Source organism: Notolepis coatsorum (genome assembly GCF_963971535.1).
Source record: "Notolepis coatsorum genome assembly, chromosome: 4".
NCBI classification, from domain to species: domain Eukaryota; kingdom Metazoa; phylum Chordata; class Actinopteri; order Aulopiformes; family Paralepididae; genus Notolepis; species Notolepis coatsorum.
In genome coordinates, this window is record NC_140168.1 from 17,539,877 (window position 1) to 17,560,131 (window position 20,255).

Here is a 20,255-nt window from a genome sequence, read left to right on the forward strand (position 1 = left end):
TGCTCTCTATTGTGCATGAGTAGAAGTTCTTAAGGATCTACCCAGCTAGCTTAGTCCTCTACACTACCCAGCCTTAGTCCTCTACACTACCCAGCTAGCTTAGACCTCTACACTACCCAGCCTTAGTCCTCTACACTACCCAGCTAGCTTAGACCTCTACACTACCCAGCCTTAGTCCTCTACACTACCCAGCTAGCTTAGACCTCTACACTACCCAGCCTTAGTCCTCTACACTACCCAGCTAGCTTAGTCCTCTACACTACCCAGCTAGCTTAGTCCTCTACACTACCCAGCTAGCTTAGTTCTCTAGTCTACACTACCCAGCTAGCTTAGTCCTCTACACTACCCAGCTAGCTTAGTCCTCTACACTACCCAGCTAGCTTAGACCTCTACACTACCCAGCCTTAGTCCTCTACACTACCCAGCTAGCTTAGACCTCTACACTACCCAGCCTTAGTCCTCTACACTACCCAGCTAGCTTAGTCCTCTACACTACCCAGCTAGCTTAGTCCTCTACACTACCCAGCTAGCTTAGTTCTCTAGTCTACACTACCCAGCTAGCTTAGTCCTCTACACTACCCAGCTAGCTTAGTCCTCTACACTACCCAGCTAGCTTAGTCTGTTACAGGATCTCACTGCCACCTAGTGGTAGCCTAGGTAAATGTATGTGTTACGTGAATGTTATGTGGAGGTTGACCAGTGTACAATGGCGCTGCTTGATGACAACAACGAATAGTCAATTACACTAGACGGGATCATCCCTATGTTCCCCGGGTCCTATGTTCCCCGGGTTCTATGTTCCCCGCTTTGATTAATTAATAGATTGAAAATTTTATAAATTTTTATTTATTTATTAATTATTAATGTCCGCCTTGTTTCGAACGGTTAAGCTTAGGCCCTCGTTCGAACTGGTTAAGGTTAGAGTTTGGAATCAGGGCTGGTGGTCTAAAATGTTCAATCTATCAATCAATCAAAGCGGGGAACATAGAACCCGGGGAACATAGGACCCGGGGAACATAGACATGCTCCCCACCAGACCACCGTCTCATCTCGTTATTGAAACATGGTGTCAGAAGTGGTTTAGCTGTGAATAAAAGCTGCAAGATTGACAGCTAATGGACAGAATCCCAACACAGATGTGACTGTGAGTGCAGAGGCGCTTTAGTTAGTAGCTCGGCTAACTGACGTTACGGAGGAATTGTAGCCATGGCTTATCACAACACCATTCCTGCTCCCACTCCAATGAAGCTCAGCGGAGACTGGAGCACAAACTGGGACATCTTCAGGGCTGAATTTGAAGATTACAGTTTAGCAGTGGAACTGGGAGATGCACCGGACGCTGTCCAAGCAGCTACTCTGAGGAGTTTAATGGGCACAGAATGCCGACATGTATACAAGCACAACCTGGAATTGACGAATGAGCAGCGGACCAATGTAAAAAACATTCTGGATGCGTTAGAGGGCTATTTTAAACCGGCAAAAAACGTAATATATGAGCGATACGTTTTTGGCTCTTGCAAACAAGAGGAGGGTGAGTACATGGACACTTTTATTACCCGTTTGAGGGAAAAGGCTGCAACATGTGACTATGGGGCTCTCAGGGATGAGCTAATAAGGGACAAAATAGTACTTGGCATCGCCAATGAGGGCACGCGTAGACGCCTGTTGAGAGAGAGGGGTCTGACGCTAGCTACAGCCATAGAAACATGCCGTGCTGCAGAGCTGATGGACATGACACTGAGGTCCATGGAACAACAAGAGAGGCCACATACGGACAGCGTTAATGCAACTTTCAGACCGACATCAAAAAAATCCCCTCAGGTCACAGGAAAGTATCAGAAAAGATACACCCCAGCCACAGACAGTGCATCCACTTGTAAATACTGTGGTATATCACATGGGAGGGGAAGAGAGCAATGCCCTGCTTATGGCAAAGTGTGCAAGGCATGTGGTACAACTAACCACTTTGCACGGGTGTGCATCAAAACCAGGGGAACAGAGGCACATGTTCACGCCATGGAAAATCCAATGCTAGTCCAAGAGATGGATGGTACTGAAGATGATCTTTTCTCAACCGAATGCATCGGGGCCGTAGGAGCAAAAGGAAAAAAGTGGTACGTCGCTCTCCATCTGAATGGCATTAAGCAGAAATGCCAGCTAGACTCGGGAGCCACGTGTGATGTTATGAGTCTGAAAGACAAGATGCGAATCGCAGCCAGAGTCAAACTCACACCAAGCAGCACCAAGCTCAAGCTCTACTCGGGTCAGTTGATGACCTCGATGGGACTGTTCGTGACAGAGTGTGTTGTGAGTGACCGCAGGCACACTTTAGACTTCGAAATAGTCGAAACCGGTCAGCAGCCTTTGCTTTCGGGATCCACATGTGAGCGCCTCGGACTTATGCAGTTCACCGTCCCGGCAGACCTGAATGTTGTGGACAGCACCCAGGCGGTACCACTGAAAAGAGACGCTCTCATTAAAAAATACCAGGATGTCTTCACTGCGCCAGTAGAATCCATTCCAGGGGTGGTGCACTTTCAGCTAGATGCAGCAGTTCAGCCAGTCCAGTGTGCTCCCCGCAACGTCCCGGTCGCCAGTAAAGGCTCAGCTCGATAAATACGAGGCGGAGGGCCACCTCATTCCAGTCACAGAGCCAACTGACTGGATCAGCAACATGGTTATCATCAAAACACCAGACAAGCTGCGGATTTGCATAGATCCAAAGCATCTCAACCAGGCTCTGCGGCGGTCACACTATATCATGCCCACTCTGGAAGACATACTCTACAAGCTCCCCAAGGCTAGGGTCTTCACCCTGGTGGATGCGAGGGACGCTTTCCTCCAGTGCAGGCTACATGACCACGTTTTGGACACCCTGGGGTCGCAAGCGGTGGTTGAAACTCCCCTTCGGCGTCTCGGTGGCACTGGAGGTGTACCAACGGAAACAACACGAGCTCCTGCTGGGACTCAGCGGGGTGGAGCCCATAGCAGACGACATCCTAATCGTGGGCTGTGGAGAGACAGACGAAGAGGCAGGACGAGACCATGACGCCAAGCTGCTGGCTCTCATGGACAGATGCAGACAGGTCAAGCTGCGGCTTGGCATGAAAAAGCTCCAGTTCAAAGTGGCAGAGGTTCATTTTCACGGGCACATCCTGTCATCAAAAGGATTGAAAGCTGATCCGGAGAAAGTGAAGGCAGTCAGAGACATGCCCCCCCCAACCGACATGAAGGCCGTGCAGCGGTTCGTTGGCTTCGTCACGTACCTGGCCAAGTTTCTGCCACGCCTTTCAGAGGTCTGCGAGCCACTGAGGAGGCTCCTGGTTAAGGACGCAGTGTGGCACTGGCTCCCAAAACATGACGCGGCAGTGCAGGAAGTGAAACAGCTGGTGACTACAGCACCTGTGCTGCGTTACTACGACGTGACGAAGGCGGTGACAATCCAGAGTGACTCGAGTCAGCATGGCCTGGGCTGTGTCCTGCTGCAGGAGGGCCAGCCTGTTGCATTCGCCTCAAGAGCGCTCACACCGACGGAGCAGAATTATGCCCAAATCGAGAAGGAATGTCTCAGCATTGTGTTCGCGTGCCAACGCTTTCATCAGTACCTGTATGGGCGCAACAACATCACAGCAGAGACTGACCACAAGCCCCTCGTCGCCATATTCAGCAAGCCCCTACTGAATGCCCCGAAGCGCCTGCAGAGCATGCTGCTGGCACTACAGAGCTACACTCTCACGGTTGTGTACAAGCCCGGGCCGGAGATGTATGTGAGTGACACGCTTAGCAGAGCCACAGTGTCAGACACACCCACAAGCTCCAGGCACGGTGTGCACACAGTCTGCAGTCTGGGAGCAGAACAGATGGATGTAGAGCACATCAACCAGGCCGACTATCTCAATGTCACAGACAAGAGACTCATACAAATCCGACAGCACACAGAGAAAGATGAACAGCTCCGGGCAGTGAAATCAGTGACATTGAGGGGCTGGCCTGACTTCAAAGAAGAGGCTGCAATAGAGGTGAGAGAATATTGGGCTTACAAGGAGGAGCTTAGTGTTCAAAATGGAGTGCTGTTCAAAGGCGACAGGGTTGTTATCCCCAAAGTGCTGCGTCCCGAGATGTTGGCACGGGTTCACTCAAGCCACATAGGGGGCGAGGCCTGCTACAGGCAAGCACGTGACACGCTGTACTGGCCAGGGATGCGAGCTGACATCATAGACTTTGTGGGAAAGTGCACAGTCTGTAACGAGATGTCCCACGAGCTGCCAACACGCCCCTGGCAGATTGTAAGCACGGACCTCTTCCAACATAATGGCAAAGACTTTCTCCTGATAGTCGATCATCACTCGGACTTCTGGGAAATCGATCTACTCCCTGATCTTTCAGCCGAGACCACAATCAAACGCTTCAAAGCCCAGTTCGCTCGCCACGGTCAGCCTGATCGGGTCATCTCTGACAACGGCCCTCAGTTTTCTTGTCACCAGTTCAAGCGGTTTGCAGCAGAGTGGGAGTTTGAACACATCACCTCATCTCCACGTCATCCCAAGGCCAATGGGAAAGCTGAAGCCGCAGTAAAGATAGCAAAGAACTTATGCAGAAAAGCGCACAGAGAAGGTGGCGACGCCTGGAAAGCGATCCTGCAGTGGTGCAACACGCCAACGGAAGGCATGGACAGCAGTCCAGCGCAGCGCCTAATGTCGAGGCGTCTGAAGACGGCGCTACCGGTGGCCAACAGGCTGTTGGAACCATGTGTGGTGACGGGGGTGTTGGACAAGCTGCGTCACAGGAGGCAGGTCTCCAAAGCAAGCTATGACAGCTCAGCAAAGGATTTACCAGAGCTCATGGTAGGTCAAGCAGTGCGGATGAAGCCGTTGCCTGGTGACCGAACAGGCATCTGGAGACGGGGATCCTGCGTGCAGAAGGTTGCCCCACGGTCTTACCTGGTCGAGGTGCAGGGATCACTATACCGCCGAAACAGAGTTGATCTTCGTGTGGCAGAGCCAACCACACCACAGAACACGGAATACCGTGTGGAGAGCAGCTTGCTGAGGAATGGGCCCCCCTTGAGCCAGGCGGGACCAGAGATACTGGTCGAAGAGCTGGGTGGTAACGAGGCATGCGCTACCCCACCCAGGCAGGCAGACAGCCCACCTGTTCATCCGATAACCACCCCAGCAAAGCCCCCAGAGATGTCACGCTACGGACGGCAGATCCGGGCTCCTAAAAGACTTGATCTGTAGTCTTTATTGTTTGCTAAAGGATTGTTGTATAAGAAAAAAAAATAAGAAAAAAAAGGGGGGATCATATACAACAACTTATAATGTTGCAGGATGGTTATTATTTGTTATTAATTAAGATGGAACATGTTATGTTGTTTCTTGTAGTGGAGCCTAGTCAGTAGGTCTCTGTCTCTGTTTAACTGTTATTAAAGAAAGGGAGATGTTACAGGATCTCACTGCCACCTAGTGGTAGCCTAGGTAAATGTATGTGTTACGTGAATGTTATGTGGAGGTTGACCAGTGTACAATGGCGCTGCTTGATGACAACAACGAATAGTCAATTACACCAGACCACCGTCTCATCTCGTTATTGAAACATAGTCCTCTACACTACCCAGCTAGCTTAGTTCTCTAGTCTACACTACCCAGCTAGCTTAGTCCTCTAGTCTACACTACCCAACCGCTCCTAGCTTAGTCCTCTACACTACCCAGCTAGCTTAGTTCTCTAGTCTACACTACCCAGCCGCTCCTAGCTTAGTCCTCTACACTACCCAGCTAGCTTAGTCCTCTACACTACCCAGCTAGCTTAGTCCTCTACACTACCCAGCCGCTCCTAGCTTAGTCCTCTACACTACCCAGCTAGCTTAGTCCTCTACACTACTCAGCTAGCTTAGTCCTCTACACTACCCAGCTAGCTTAGTCCTCTAGTCTACACTACCCAGCTAGCTTAGTCCTCTACACTACCCAGCTAGCTTAGTCCTCTAGTCTACACTACCCAGCTAGCTTAGTCCTCTACACTACCCAGCTAGCTTAGTCCTCTAGTCTACACTACCCAGCTAGCTTAGTCCTCTACACTACCCAGCTAGCTTAGTCCTCTAGTCTACACTACCCAGCTAGCTTAGTCCTCTAGACTACCCAGCTAGCTTAGTCCTCTAGTCTACACTACCCAGCTAGCTTAGTCCTCTACACTACCCAGCTAGCTTAGTCCTCTAGTCTACACTACCCAGCTAGCTTAGTCCTCTAGACTACCCAGCTAGCTTAGTCCTCTAGTCTACACTACCCAGCTAGCTTACTCCTCTACACTACCCAGCCGCTCCTAGCTTAGTCCTCTACACGGGAGCATGTCTATGTTCCCCGGTAGCGATAGATAGTCAGACCACCAGCCCTGATTCCAAACTCTAACCTTAACCAACTTCGAAAGAGGGCCTATGCCTGTGCTCTCAGTGTTCAGCCTGCTCTCAGTGTTCAGCCTGCTCTCTGTGTTCAGCCTGCTCTCAGTGTTCAGCCTGTGCTCTCTGTGTTCAGCCTGTGTTCTCAGTGTTCAGCCTGCTCTCAGTGTTCAGCCTGCTCTCAGTGTTCAGCCTGCTCTCTGTGTTCAGCCTGCTCTCTGTGTTCAGCCTGTGCTCTCTGTGTTCAGCCTGCTCTCTGTGTTCAGCCTGCTCTCTGTGTTCAGCCTGTGTTCTCAGTGTCCAGCCTGCTCTCAGTGTTCAGCCTGCTCTCTGTGTTCAGCCTGCTCTCTGTGTTCAGCCTGCTCTCTGTGTTCAGCCTGTGTTCTCAGTGTCCAGCCTGCTCTCAGTGTTCAGCCTGCTCTCTGTGTTCAGCCTGCTCTCTGTGTTCAGCCTGTGCTCTCAGTGTTCAGCCTGTGCTCTCAGTGTTCAGCCTGCTCTCAGTGTTCAGCCTGCTCTCTGTGTTCAGCCTGTGCTCTCAGTGTTCAGCCTGTGCTCTCTGTGTTCAGCCTGTGCTCTCTGTGTTCAGCCTGCTCTCTGTGTTCAGCCTGCTCTCAGTGTTCAGCCTGCTCTCAGTGTTCAGCCTGCTCTCTGTGTTCAGCCTGCTCTCAGTGTTCAGCCTGCTCTCAGTGTTCAGCCTGCTCTCAGTGTTCAGCCTGCTCTCAGTGTTCAGCCTGTGCTCTCTGTGTTCAGCCTGTGCTCTCAGTGTTCAGCCTGTGCTCTCTGTGTTCAGCCTGCTCTCAGTGTTCAGCCTGCTCTCAGTGTTCAGCCTGCTCTCTGTGTTCAGCCTGCTCTCAGTGTTCAGCCTGCTCTCAGTGTTCAGCCTGTGCTCTCAGTGTTCAGCCTGCTCTCAGTGTTCAGCCTGCTCTCAGTGTTCAGCCTGCTCTCTGTGTTCAGCCTGCTCTCAGTGTTCAGCCTGTGCTCTCAGTGTTCAGCCTGCTCTCAGTGTTCAGCCTGCTCTCTGTGTTCAGCCTGCTCTCTGTGTTCAGCCTGTGCTCTCAGTGTTCAGCCTGTGCTCTCAGTGTTCAGCCTGTGCTCTCAGTGTTCAGCCTGCTCTCTGTGTTCAGCCTGCTCTCAGTGTTCAGCCTGCTCTCTGTGTTCAGCCTGCTCTCTGTGTTCAGCCTGTGCTCTCAGTGTTCAGCCTGTGCTCTCAGTGTTCAGCCTGTGCTCTCAGTGTTCAGCCTGTGCTCTCTGTGTTCAGCCTGTGCTCTGTGTTCAGCCTGCTCTGTGTTCAGCCTGCTCTCTGTGTTCAGCCTGCTCTCAGTGTTCAGCCTGTGCTCTCTGTGTTCAGCCTGCTCTCTGTGTTCAGCCTGCTCTGTGTTCAGCCTGCTCTCAGTGTTCAGCCTGCTCTCAGTGTTCAGCCTGCTCTCAGTGTTCAGCCTGCTCTCTGTGTTCAGCCTGCTCTCTGTGTTCAGCCTGCTCTCTGTGTTCAGCCTGCTCTCTGTGTTCAGCCTGTGCTCTTAGTGTTCAGCCTGTGCTCTCTGTGTTCAGCCTGCTCTCAGTGTTCAGCCTGCTCTCAGTGTTCAGCCTGTGCTCTCAGTGTTCAGCCTGTGCTCTCTGTGTTCAGCCTGCTCTCAGTGTTCAGCCTGCTCTCAGTGTTCAGCCTGTGCTCTCTGTGTTCAGCCTGCTCTCTGTGTTCAGCCTGCTCTCAGTGTTCAGCCTGCTCTCAGTGTTCAGCCTGCTCTCTGTGTTCAGCCTGCTCTCAGTGTTCAGCCTGTGCTCTCTGTGTTCAGCCTGTGCTCTCTGTGTTCAGCCTGCTCTCAGTGTTCAGCCTGTGCTCTCAGTGTTCAGCCTGTGCTCTCAGTGTTCAGCCTGCTCTCAGTGTTCAGCCTGCTCTCAGTGTTCAGCCTGCTCTCAGTGTTCAGCCTGCTCTCAGTGTTCAGCCTGTGCTCTCTGTGTTCAGCCTGCTCTCAGTGTTCAGCCTGCTCTCAGTGTTCAGCCTGCTCTCAGTGTTCAGCCTGCTCTCTGTGTTCAGCCTGCTCTCAGTGTTCAGCCTGTGCTCTCAGTGTTCAGCCTGTGCTCTCAGTGTTCAGCCTGCTCTCTGTGTTCAGCCTGCTCTCAGTGTTCAGCCTGTGCTCTCAGTGTTCAGCCTGCTCTCTGTGTTCAGCCTGCTCTCTGTGTTCAGCCTGTGCTCTCAGTGTTCAGCCTGTGCTCTCAGTGTTCAGCCAGCTCTCTGTGTTCAGCCTGCTCTCAGTGTTCAGCCTGTGCTCTCAGTGTTCAGCCTGTGCTCTCAGTGTTCGGGATCATCCCTATGTTCCCCGGGTTCTATGTTCCCCGCTTTGATTGATTAATATATTGAACATTTTATACATTTTTATTATTTTATTAATTATTAATGTCCGCCTTGTTTCGAACGGTTAAGCTTAGGCCCTCTTTCGAACTGGTTAAGGTTAGAGTTTGGAATCAGGGCTGGTGGTCTAAAATGTTCAATCAATCAATCAATCAATCAAAGCGGGGAACATAGAACCCGGGGAACAGGGATAAAATTGAACTCCAGTTTGAACAAGCTGACTCTAGAGCTATGTGGCACGGGCTCAAAACGATGACAGACTACAAAGGCGCCTCCCTCAAACTGAACAGTGACATCTCCTTAGCAAATGACCTCAATACCTTCTATGCGAGGTTTGATGCTGGTAATAACAACACCAGCCCACAAGCCACGGCAATGGGGGGGGGGGGGGGGTCTGCTGCTGATGGAGACTCAGTGTTCAGGGTAACAGAGCATGAGGTGAGGCGGACCTTTAAAGGTGTCATGCAGTGCTATTCCTAGCACTATTTGGGCAACTTTACACACTTCCTGTGAGTCTATGTAACACATGTGTAATTTTTATTCCAAAAATAATCATTGTTTTATATTTCTAATCTTGTACTCAAAACCAGCATTTTTCAGCCTCATGAAATCAGGCTATTATTTGGCTTGGCTCCACCCACACTTTGAGTGACAGCCACCCACCAAATAGCTCCGCCCATCTCCCCGTCATTCCATCCAGGTAGAGGTCTGAGGTCTTAGGTTTCAGGTTTTTATTTCGACACGCAAAAACATATACCGATTTTACTAACTAATACAACATGGCTGTACATTATGTTTGGGATCCAGAGAGCGACCCACAGTTTGATCCCGAAGAAGAAGAAGAAGGCGATTTGCTACAGCGAGGCTTACATTACATCGTTTCCGATTGGTAAGTTGATTAATTGCACTATTAGTTACTTACTGTTATATAATAGTTGTGTACTTCTGTCGCGCGCGGCCCGTCGAAAACACACACTCACTAACGTTAGATTGTACTGACACTAACCCCCAAACAACAGCGATCGAGGCTTACGTTACATCGTTTCCGATTGGTAAGTTGATTAATTGCACTATTAGTTACTTACTGTTATATAATAGTTGTGTACTTCTGTCGCGCGCGGCCCGTCGAAAACACACACTCACTAACGTTAGATTGTACTGACACTAACCCCCAAACAACAGCGATCGAGGCTTACGTTACATCGTTTCCGATTGGTAAGTTGATTAATTGCACTATTAGTTACTTACTGTTATATAATAGTTGTGTACTTCTGTCGCGCGCGGCCCGTCGAAAACACACACTCACTAACGTTAGATTGTACTGACACTAACCCCCAAACAACAGCGATCGAGGCTTACGTTACATCGTTTCCGATTGGTAAGTTGATTAATTGCACTATTAGTTACTTACTGTTATATAATAGTTGTGTACTTCTGTCGCGCGCGGCCCGTCGAAAACACACACTCTGTCCCGATGAGAGTCTCTGCTCGGAGACTGTTGCTTCTGTGAACAGTGTGACTGAAAGATAAAGATGATTGACTGTTGCTTCTGTGAACAGTGTGACTGAAAGATAAAGATGACTGACTGTTGCTTCTGTGAACAGTGTGACTGAAAGATAAAGATGATTGACTGTTGCTTCTGTGAACAGTGTGACTGAAAGATAAAGATGACTGACTGTTGCTTCTGTGAACAGTGTGACTGAAAGATAAAGATGATTGACTGTTGCTTCTGTGAACAGTGTGACTGAAAGATAAAGATGACTGACTGTTGCTTCTGTGAACAGTGTGACTGAAAGATAAAGATGATTGACTGTTGCTTCTGTGAACAGTGTGACTGAAAGATAAAGATGATTGACTGTTGCTTCTGTGAACAGTGTGACTGAAAGATAAAGATGACTGACTGTTGCTTCTGTGAACAGTGTGACTGAAAGATAAAGATGATTGACTGTTGCTTCTGTGAACAGTGTGACTGATTGTACTGACTGACACTAACTGTACTTGACGATTGAAATTGGGGGACCCTGATGTAAACAAGACGAAAGTCTTTCTCTGGCCTCCATTGATTGATAATTTCATTCACCCTCAAATCTACTAGGTGCACGTGCGGAAATTGTGAACGGATGCCAACAGAGACTGAGAATGTATGCTGCATGGAAGTTCCACAGGTAAAGTAGTAACACAAACTTGCATCTTGGTAGCACTGAAAACCATGCATATGGCTAACGATTTAATTTTCTATATATATAGGTCAGACGTCGAATTAACCAGGAACCAACTGGACTACTGTGCATGGTTGATCATCCGGGATTGGATCCAGTGTGCTTCAACCCCTATACCATCCAAATGGCAACTAATATCTACAAGGCAGATTTTGGCCGGATACCAGAAAGCGGAATCAATAAGTAAATAATATTTATTACAGATTTATATATTTTTTTACAGGTGTTTCTCCATCTTGCATCTCTCAGACTATACTAATCTTTCTTGCAAACACAATCTAATCCTTATTGCACATCACATATAATCAATGCTTGCTACTGTCCAATGACATGACATGACAAATGGTTATTTCCCAGCTTTTTTTTTTATTTTATTTGTGCATAAATATAATACTTGATTTTCTTCAGCCGTTTCAGATATATCGCGTACAGATGCTTTGTCGCGTGGTGCTTCGGCTACTTAGGCCGCAGAGTGAGGGTAGTAATCCCATCCTGTGTCGTGGTTCGAATCCGCACAGAATTTCCGGATGTTGATGGTGTCTATACTGGCTTCAGACCGGTACAGGATTGAATCGTGACACATAGCCGGCTACCGCTTCTTCCATGGAAGGCCTGTCGAACTGTGCGCACAAAGGTTCTGGGATGGCAATCGCCTCTACCACCTGGATATATTGTTGGGGGTCACGAACGACGGAGTCAAACAGGAGCGCCATCAGCTGGTTGACATAGTCTGTAAATGAGAAATTGTTATTTGTTTTGTCATGTTAAAAAGGTTATTATTTATTCAATTTATTGTATTCCACTGTAAGTGGAAATATTTTTCTATTTATATAGGTCATGTGTGTGCAATAATAAATGTTGATATTTTTACTTACTGAATGTCGCTGGGATTTTCCTTGGTTTTATTGTGTGTCCACCTTTTTTGGCCTTTGGAAAACTCATCTTGTACGCCGGCTCTCCAGAAGCGTTTATGGCTTGCTGGCGATTTGAGTTTTCATTGAAATGCATGGCAGCTAGGTATAGTCTGAAAGGAAAATTTCAATAAGCACAAGCAATATATTTGTAGTTGATCTGAGGTTATCTAATGCAACATAATGAGTTATTTGACAAATCAGGAGTCCATAATTAGTCATTTGTACACAATATAAAATACCTGCAAAGCATTCCTATGTACGAAAAAACCACGTTTTTTGGGGCAAAACGTAAAATCACACTGTGATAGGACTCCAATGAAGACGTTTGATGGTGTGGACTCAATTTGGCGACATCTTTGATGATCCTTGTGTTTAGCAAAACCTTCTCGAGCTGGTGGGCCGGTTTTGAGTCTAAAGTAAAAAAGAAATTGCATTCAGATATTTCATTAGAGTATATTACAGTAGATTAGAATTATTCAAGCAAGTATACATTTGAAAATCACACCAATCTAGAATGAGGACATAAATAAATATTTTGAGTATATATTCATGATGAAAGACAGACAGACATACCAGGTTTAACCCACTTGCTACTATCTCTTGATACACGGTCAGCATGAAGACAACGCGGATAGAGTGGTTCTTCGTCGTGTTCATGTACATTCATCATGTGATTGAGACATGACTTCCACCTAGCAACCCTCTCATCGGCAGACTTCGACGTGGCAGCTGTCCAGTAGAGGTGGTTTGAAATGTGCAGGCGCCACTTTTTTATGACCTTGCAGTCTTTCGCCTGTGCAATTTTGTCAAGCTTCTTAGACAGACCTTGAATTACATAACATAACATAACATTACATAACAGTCGTATGACATACATGACATACAGATAGACAGTACTGCTACATCTACATTTTTTGACATACCAGATTTGCAATTACAGTACTGGTTGGGTGGGTGGGGGGGGGGGGGGGGGGGTTGGTAGGAGGGGTGGAATTGAATGTGGGATGCCTTTCGACATACCTTTGGCCACGTGCCACACATCGTAGAAGTGTTTGATGTCGTGATCTCTCAGGTACTTTTGGATCTGCGGGTGACGGTCTGTGACAATACAGTCCAAGGTCACGGATTTGGCGTCCAGAAGAGCGAGGCTTCTCCTCAAGCCCTCCAGTTCCATATGGTAGCTGCCTCCCACCTCATTGCTCTGGAACAAGGAAGGGAATAGCCTTTTCAAAATTCCACAATTAACATTTCCTAACCCCCGCTCACACACACAGCCAGCCAGACCACTTCACACCCCGCTCACACACACAGCTACAGCGATTCAAGATTCAAGACCGAGAGCTTTGTGTTCGTTTGAGCACAATGAAGGGTGCAGTGTCTCTTCAGACTTGTTAATTACCTGAATTAGTTGGACGTCTATGACATGATTGGTGGCGAGTTCCATCACAGAGTAACTTCCGTACTTAGCACTGTGGCCTGTTGAAAATAATAATAACAATTTCAATCAATGTAGTGCAATATTAAAAATGTATTCATAAAGTAGGAATTTGTCATTGGGGAGCTTTTTCTAACCTGGACTATCGGCTCGCATGTCACCGCCGATTATCACGCTTTCTTTCTCGCTTAATCTGGCGAGGGTAACGTCTTGGTCCTTGGTCCACAAACTTAGAACAGCAGGTTCCAAGAACTTCTTGGCGTGTTCCCGAAACGCTCTGTACTTTATTGTGGAGACGTGTAACGCATTTAGGACCTAAAAGAATAAATGAATAACGCTTTGTTAATATGCACGTGTGAATCACAAACAAAAACATAATGTATATCTGACTTGTCAATCAAATCAATCAAATCAAATACCTTCTCCATTTGGGTGAAAGATGAGCCAGTGAAAAATACTGCTGCAGAAAGCTGAATATTTCCAGCTGGTGTGATGCCGATGAGAGGCTGACTCGCCCATTTACGACTGTATTTACAACCGGGGCAAACTTGGGAGACAGCCAAGAAGGTCCCTCGCGTAGTTTTGGTGATATGACATTGAGCATTGCACACCGGACACTGTTGAAATAATTCCAGTAGACTGTCTTCGTAAACGATGTATTTCTGGACCTCATAGATTGGTTTTGACGGTTCCCTGCTCGAGAAAAACACAAATAAATAACACGGCACAACTATATAGCTTTTGTATTTTTACGGGCCATGGAGATGTTTGTAACAACTAACTTACGCTAGAATCGAGGGCTCGCTAATCAAAGAGTCAATGTTGAAAGTGGAATCCTGCGGCGGCTCTGGAACATCGATCGAGCTGTCGGTCACTCCATCGTCATCGTCATCAGACTCCAGTCGTGGTCTTTTACTGGGTCTAAACCCCTTCACAGGTGTTGACGTGGATGGTCCCTGTTGATTAGACCAGTATCCAGTATTTTGTGTCCCCACCGAGAGCGACACGACTTTCGCCTGAACACCTATTTACAAAACATAGTTTAGTCAAACAAGGGATTTATTGATAACTTTGCTCACTCACTCACTCACTCACACACTCACACATTGTGACCTGCTCTGGCGTAACAGCAACATGGTCACCACACTAGAGCTAGCATTGTGACCTGTGTAACACCAACATGGTCACCACACTAGAGCTAGCATTGTGACCTGGTGTAACACCAACATGGTCACCACACTAGAGCTAGCATTGTGACCTGGTGTAACAGCAACATGGTCACCACACTAGAGCTAGCATTGTGACCTGTGTAACACCAACATGGTCACCACACTAGAGCTAGCATTGTGACCTGGTGTAACACCAACATGGTCACCACACTAGAGCTAGCATTGTGACCTGGTGTAACAGCAACATGGTCACCACACTAGAGCTAGCATTGTGACCTGTGTAACACCAACATGGTCACCACACTAGAGCTAGCATTGTGACCTGGTGTAACACCAACATGGTCACCACACTAGAGCTAGCATTGTGACCTGGTGTAACAGCAACATGGTCACCACACTAGAGCTAGCATTGTGACCTGTGTAACACCAACATGGTCACCACACTAGAGCTAGCATTGTGACCTGGTGTAACAGCAACATGGTCACCACACTAGAGCTAGCATTGTGACCTGTGTAACACCAACATGGTCACCACACTAGAGCTAGCATTGTGACCTGGTGTAACACCAACATGGTCACCACACTAGAGCTAGCATTGTGACCTGGTGTAACAGCAACATGGTCACCACACTAGAGCTAGCATTGTGACCTGTGTAACACCAACATGGTCACCACACTAGAGCTAGCATTGTGACCTGGTGTAACACCAACATGGTCACCACACTAGAGCTAGCATTGTGACCTGGTGTAACAGCAACATGGTCACCACACTAGAGCTAGCATTGTGACCTGTGTAACACCAACATGGTCACCACACTAGAGCTAGCATTGTGACCTGGTGTAACACCAACATGGTCACCACACTAGAGCTAGCATTGTGACCTGGTGTAACAGCAACATGGTCACCACACTAGAGCTAGCATTGTGACCTGTGTAACACCAACATGGTCACCACACTAGAGCTAGCATTGTGACCTGTGTAACACCAACATGGTCACCACACTAGAGCTAGCATTGTGACCTGGTGTAACACCAACATGGTCACCACACTAGAGCTAGCATTGTGACCTGGTGTAACAGCAACATGGTCACCACACTAGAGCTAGCATTGTGACCTGTGTAACACCAACATGGTCACCACACTAGAGCTAGCATTGTGACCTGGTGTAACACCAACATGGTCACCACACTAGAGCTAGCATTGTGACCTGGTGTAACAGCAACATGGTCACCACACTAGAGCTAGCATTGTGACCTGTGTAACACCAACATGGTCACCACACTAGAGCTAGCATTGTGACCTGGTGTAACACCAACATGGTCACCACACTAGAGCTAGCATTGTGACCTGGTGTAACAGCAACATGGTCACCACACTAGAGCTAGCATTGTGACCTGTGTAACACCAACATGGTCACCACACTAGAGCTAGCATTGTGACCTGTGTAACACCAACATGGTCACCACACTAGAGCTAGCATTGTGACCTGTGTAACAACAACATGGTCACCACTAGAGCTAGCATTGTGACCTGTGTAACGCCAACATGGGTCACCACACTAGAGCTAAATTTGATTTGCAAATACAGTACTGTTTGTGATACTGAAGGAGTCAAGAAAAGGGAGTATATACATTTGACTGTATATACTGTATATATACTGTATATTGACAACCATACTGGGTAATTTACATTGGAGGTGGGGGGGGGGGGGACACTATACAAACAATCCACATTCCTTTACAGCTTTGGGTGAAAGCGGTGGGTGAAGGGGGCCAATCTAAACAATTCTGGGTCACATTATTACACATTATTACATTACATCACACTGAGTTACAAACCTACCTTGACTCTTGACATGCGAACGAAGTGTTTTCATAGAAAGCTGTGTACCAACAGAACGAATCTTTGGGTTGTCTGTCTGGCAACTGAAGTCCCTTGAAGCAGGAGAAAGGCGTACATTGCCGCTGGAACTTGTGGTGGCCTAAGAGTTACCAAATCGTAAATCAATTACAATATAATACAAGCCACTAAATATAACGTTACCTTGTTTACCTCTCACTAGTTGTGTTCTTTTATTTAGAAGTTATGACTAGCTTGCTTCAATAGTTTTCTATAACGTTACTTTATAAAGAGCAGCAGTTACTATAACGTTAGATGGTATTTATGATAACATATCTCACACGACATATCTACTTACTATTTCTTGTGTCGGGTCGCGTATTGAAGGCACAGCTCTTTTGGTTAGCACCAACATGGAGACCACTCCAGCATCAAAAATACCTTGATTGGTGACGTCGTCGGCGGAGAAATGTGCAGTACAAACCCGAGTATTAGACGTTGCAACGGAACTTGGAGGGTCACCAAAAAGGAACTTGTTCCATTGTTGGCGAAGTTCGGCATCAACGGGGAAACTGTGCAAAGACTTCTCGGTAGCTCTACAACCAGGAACATTACATCTGCGGGGTTTGCTGCTCATCGTGAAATTGAGGCGAGTGACGGCAATTTCTGTTTCCAGGTTGTATCGGCTCCAGGTACCAAGAATGGAGGCGGGCATTAGGTAAAACCACACAGCCAATCACATCACCTTGCGCTATAAACAGCGCCCTGTGACGTTGCCCAGCTCGTCAAATCAACATGACCTGATTTACTAGAGGCAAATAGGGGATGGGCTGTAGCTGAGGAATTCGTCAATATAGTATTTAGGCCCAAAAACACATTGATACGAACTCCTATTACTATAATACAATGCTAGAGACTGAAAAATGACATTTATAACGCATAGCCCCTTTAAAAAAGTGAATATCAGGAAGGCAGCAGGTCCGGACGGCATCCCCGGCCGCGTCCTAAAAGTCTGTGCCGACCAACTAGCCCCGGTATTCACTGACATATTTAACCTGTCCTTAGAACAGGCTGTCATCCCCACCTGCCTGAAGAAGTCCACTATTATCCCTGTACCCAAAAAATCCAAGCCTGCTTGCCTCAACGACTACCGCCCTGTAGCTCTCACCTCCATAGCCATGAAGTGCTTTGAGAAGCTAGTAAAGGGCTACATCTGCTCCTCCCTCCCCATCAACATGGACCCCCTGCAATTTGCATACCGCCCCAACAGGTCCACGGAGGACGCCATAGCCCATGTGCTGCACACAGCAGCATCACACCTGGACAAGAGGCAGGGGAACTATGTGAGAATGCTATTCATCGACTACAGCTCGGCATTCAATACCATAGTCCCCTCCATACTCATAGCCAAGCTCAGGGACCTGGGCTTGAACTATGACCTCTGCCAGTGGGTCTTGGACTTCCTGACTGGCAGACCCCAGGTGGTGAGAGCAGGCAACTGCACCTCCTCATCCATCACCCTCAACATAGGGGCCCCCCAGGGCTGTGTTCTGAGTCCCCTCCTCTACTCCCTGTACACACACGACTGTGTGGCTCAGCGGAGTAGCAATACAATCATCAAATTTGCTGACGACACAGTGGTGGTGGGCCTGATCTCTGCCAACGACGAGAGGGCCTACCTGGAAGAGGTCAAGGTCCTGGCGGGATGGTGCCAGGATAACAGCCTCTCCCTGAACGTCAGCAAAACAAAGGAGATGATTGTGGACTTCAGGAGGTCGGGGGTCAAGGACTACAGCCCCCTCAGCATCGACGGGGCACCGGTTGAGAGAGTCAACAGCTTTAAGTACCTCGGAGCCTACATATCCGAGGACTTGACATGGACCACACACATTGACAGTGTTGTGAAGAAGGCACGACAACGCCTCTACTTCCTCAGGCGCCTAAGGAAGTTCCAAGTCAGTCAGAAGATCCTTAAGAACTTCTACTCATGTACAATAGAGAGCATCTTGACTGGCAACATCACCTCCTGGTTTGGGAATAGCACTGCACAAGACCGAAGCAGACTACAAAGAGTGACACGTTCAGCCGAACGCACAATTGGAGGGGGGCTCCCCACCCTCCAGAACATTTACAACAAGCGTTGCAAGGGCAAGGCTAAGAGAATCATTAAAGTCTCCAGTCACCCGAACAACTGCCTCTTTGAACTGCTGCAGTCAGGCAAGCGATACCGGAGTCTCAAGGCGAGCACAGAAAGACTCAGAAGAAGCTTCTATCCCCAGGCCATCAGACTGCTAAACGAACAATGAACACTACACAACAACAACCACCAAACGCACATAGCACACACATCCACACGCACACACTCACTTTAAACAGACACACTGTAGCACCCACTCCACACACTTTATAGCACACACCTGTTACGTCTGGTACTCTAGCGAGTGCCAGCACTTTAACTAGTGTTCTAACTATTGCGACAGTGTCGTGTTATTCTGTTGAGTTTCACGTTACGGCATATGGCCATACGTGACGTTGACGTTGATGTTCTGGTGTACGTTAGAATGCAGGTGTCTTGAGTTGAGTAAACACCGACATGCTGAAACTACGTGTTGTCTGATTCTTCCAACATAACATTGGCGACGAGAGATGGCTGAATTATCTATCCCACCCCCTCCACCCTTCCTACCGCTGCCCGGTGAGCCGCCCGTCCCGTGGGCGCGTTGGATTTCCTCGTTCGAGACGTATATCCTGGCTACCGGTTTGGACTTGTCCGCGGTGAGAAAACGTGCATTACTACAGCACTGTTTAGGCGTGGAGGGACAGCGTGTGTGTGAAACGCTCGGCACATTAGACAGTGACACATATACGTCGGTGGTGGCGCTCCTAAAGGGACATTTCGCCACTCCACAGACTGCACTCCTCCGTCGAGTTGTGTTCCGACGGAGACATCAACGTACTGGCGAGTCAATAACACAGTACGTCGCGGACCTACAGGGCTTGGCTAGCTCATGCAAATTCGGGGCATTACAGGATGAAATGGTGAGAGACCAACTCATATTGAACACTGACAGTGATAAAATCAGGGAAAGACTACTGTTGGAAAATGACGAGCTGACATTAGCAGTAGCTATTAGACTAGCAGTGCAGGTGGAATCTGCTATGAACTGTGCAGCTAGTTTGTCTACCTCCCCCCGCCCCAACACACACATGCCAGTAGAGGCTGCGAGCACGCTCAGCTCAAGGGTGTCCCTCCTCAATGTGAGTGCAGACGACGGCGGGGACAATATACTGCTAGCCTCCCAGTCACGTGACCGCTCACGCCAGCCGTGCGGGAATTGTGGCTCCCTTTCACACAACTCCAGAGCCCAGACCTGCCCTGCCCGTGGCAAAGCCTGCTCCAACTGCGGGAGGCTAAACCACTTCCAAAAGGTCTGCAGGTCAGCCCCAGCTAGCGCTTCCAAGCCACCGACCACTATCATCCATAATGTCAGCTCAGGACGAGTGCCATTCAAAACATGTTCATTGGTGGTTGGTGACATCACACTGCCCCTCCTCCTCGACACTGGAGCCACAGTGTCTCTATTGAATTGGGCGACATACTCTCAATTCTTCTCCCACAAACCACTGGGCCCGCCCACCACCACCCTGCGAGGCTACGCCGACTCCAAGATTGACATCGTTGGCTCCCTCCAGCTGCCGGTGAGGTACGGAGAAAGGACACTGCCTGCCTTCAATTTCAACATCGCACGCCGAGGGACCAACCTCCTCGGCCTCGACCTCTTCAGTGGCCTCGGTTTCTCTCTGCTGGACACCACAGGCTCAGAGATCCACACCGTCACCGCTGTCTCCTGGCAGCAACAGTGGCCGGCACTGTTCAACGGCGTGGGCTGCCTCCAGGGTTTCGCTCACCAGCCCCTGCTAGACCAAAAAGTGACTCCGGTCA

The 20,255-nt window shown here is 48.5% G+C and overlaps 2 long non-coding RNA genes across 2 annotated transcripts; one reads left to right on the forward strand and one right to left on the reverse strand.

The window, feature by feature from the left end:
* The first annotated feature begins 10,996 nt into the window (after window positions 1-10,996).
* On the forward strand, window positions 10,997-11,833 carry LOC311227824. Its single transcript, XR_014619636.1, has 2 exons — window positions 10,997-11,137; window positions 11,363-11,833. It is a non-coding gene; the product is annotated as an uncharacterized lncRNA (long non-coding RNA).
* On the reverse strand, window positions 11,546-12,227 carry LOC311227823. Its single transcript, XR_014619635.1, has 3 exons — window positions 12,108-12,227; window positions 11,830-11,978; window positions 11,546-11,684 (listed from the first exon to the last, which is right to left on the reverse strand). It is a non-coding gene; the product is annotated as an uncharacterized lncRNA (long non-coding RNA).
* Window positions 12,228-20,255: the final 8,028 nt, after the last annotated feature.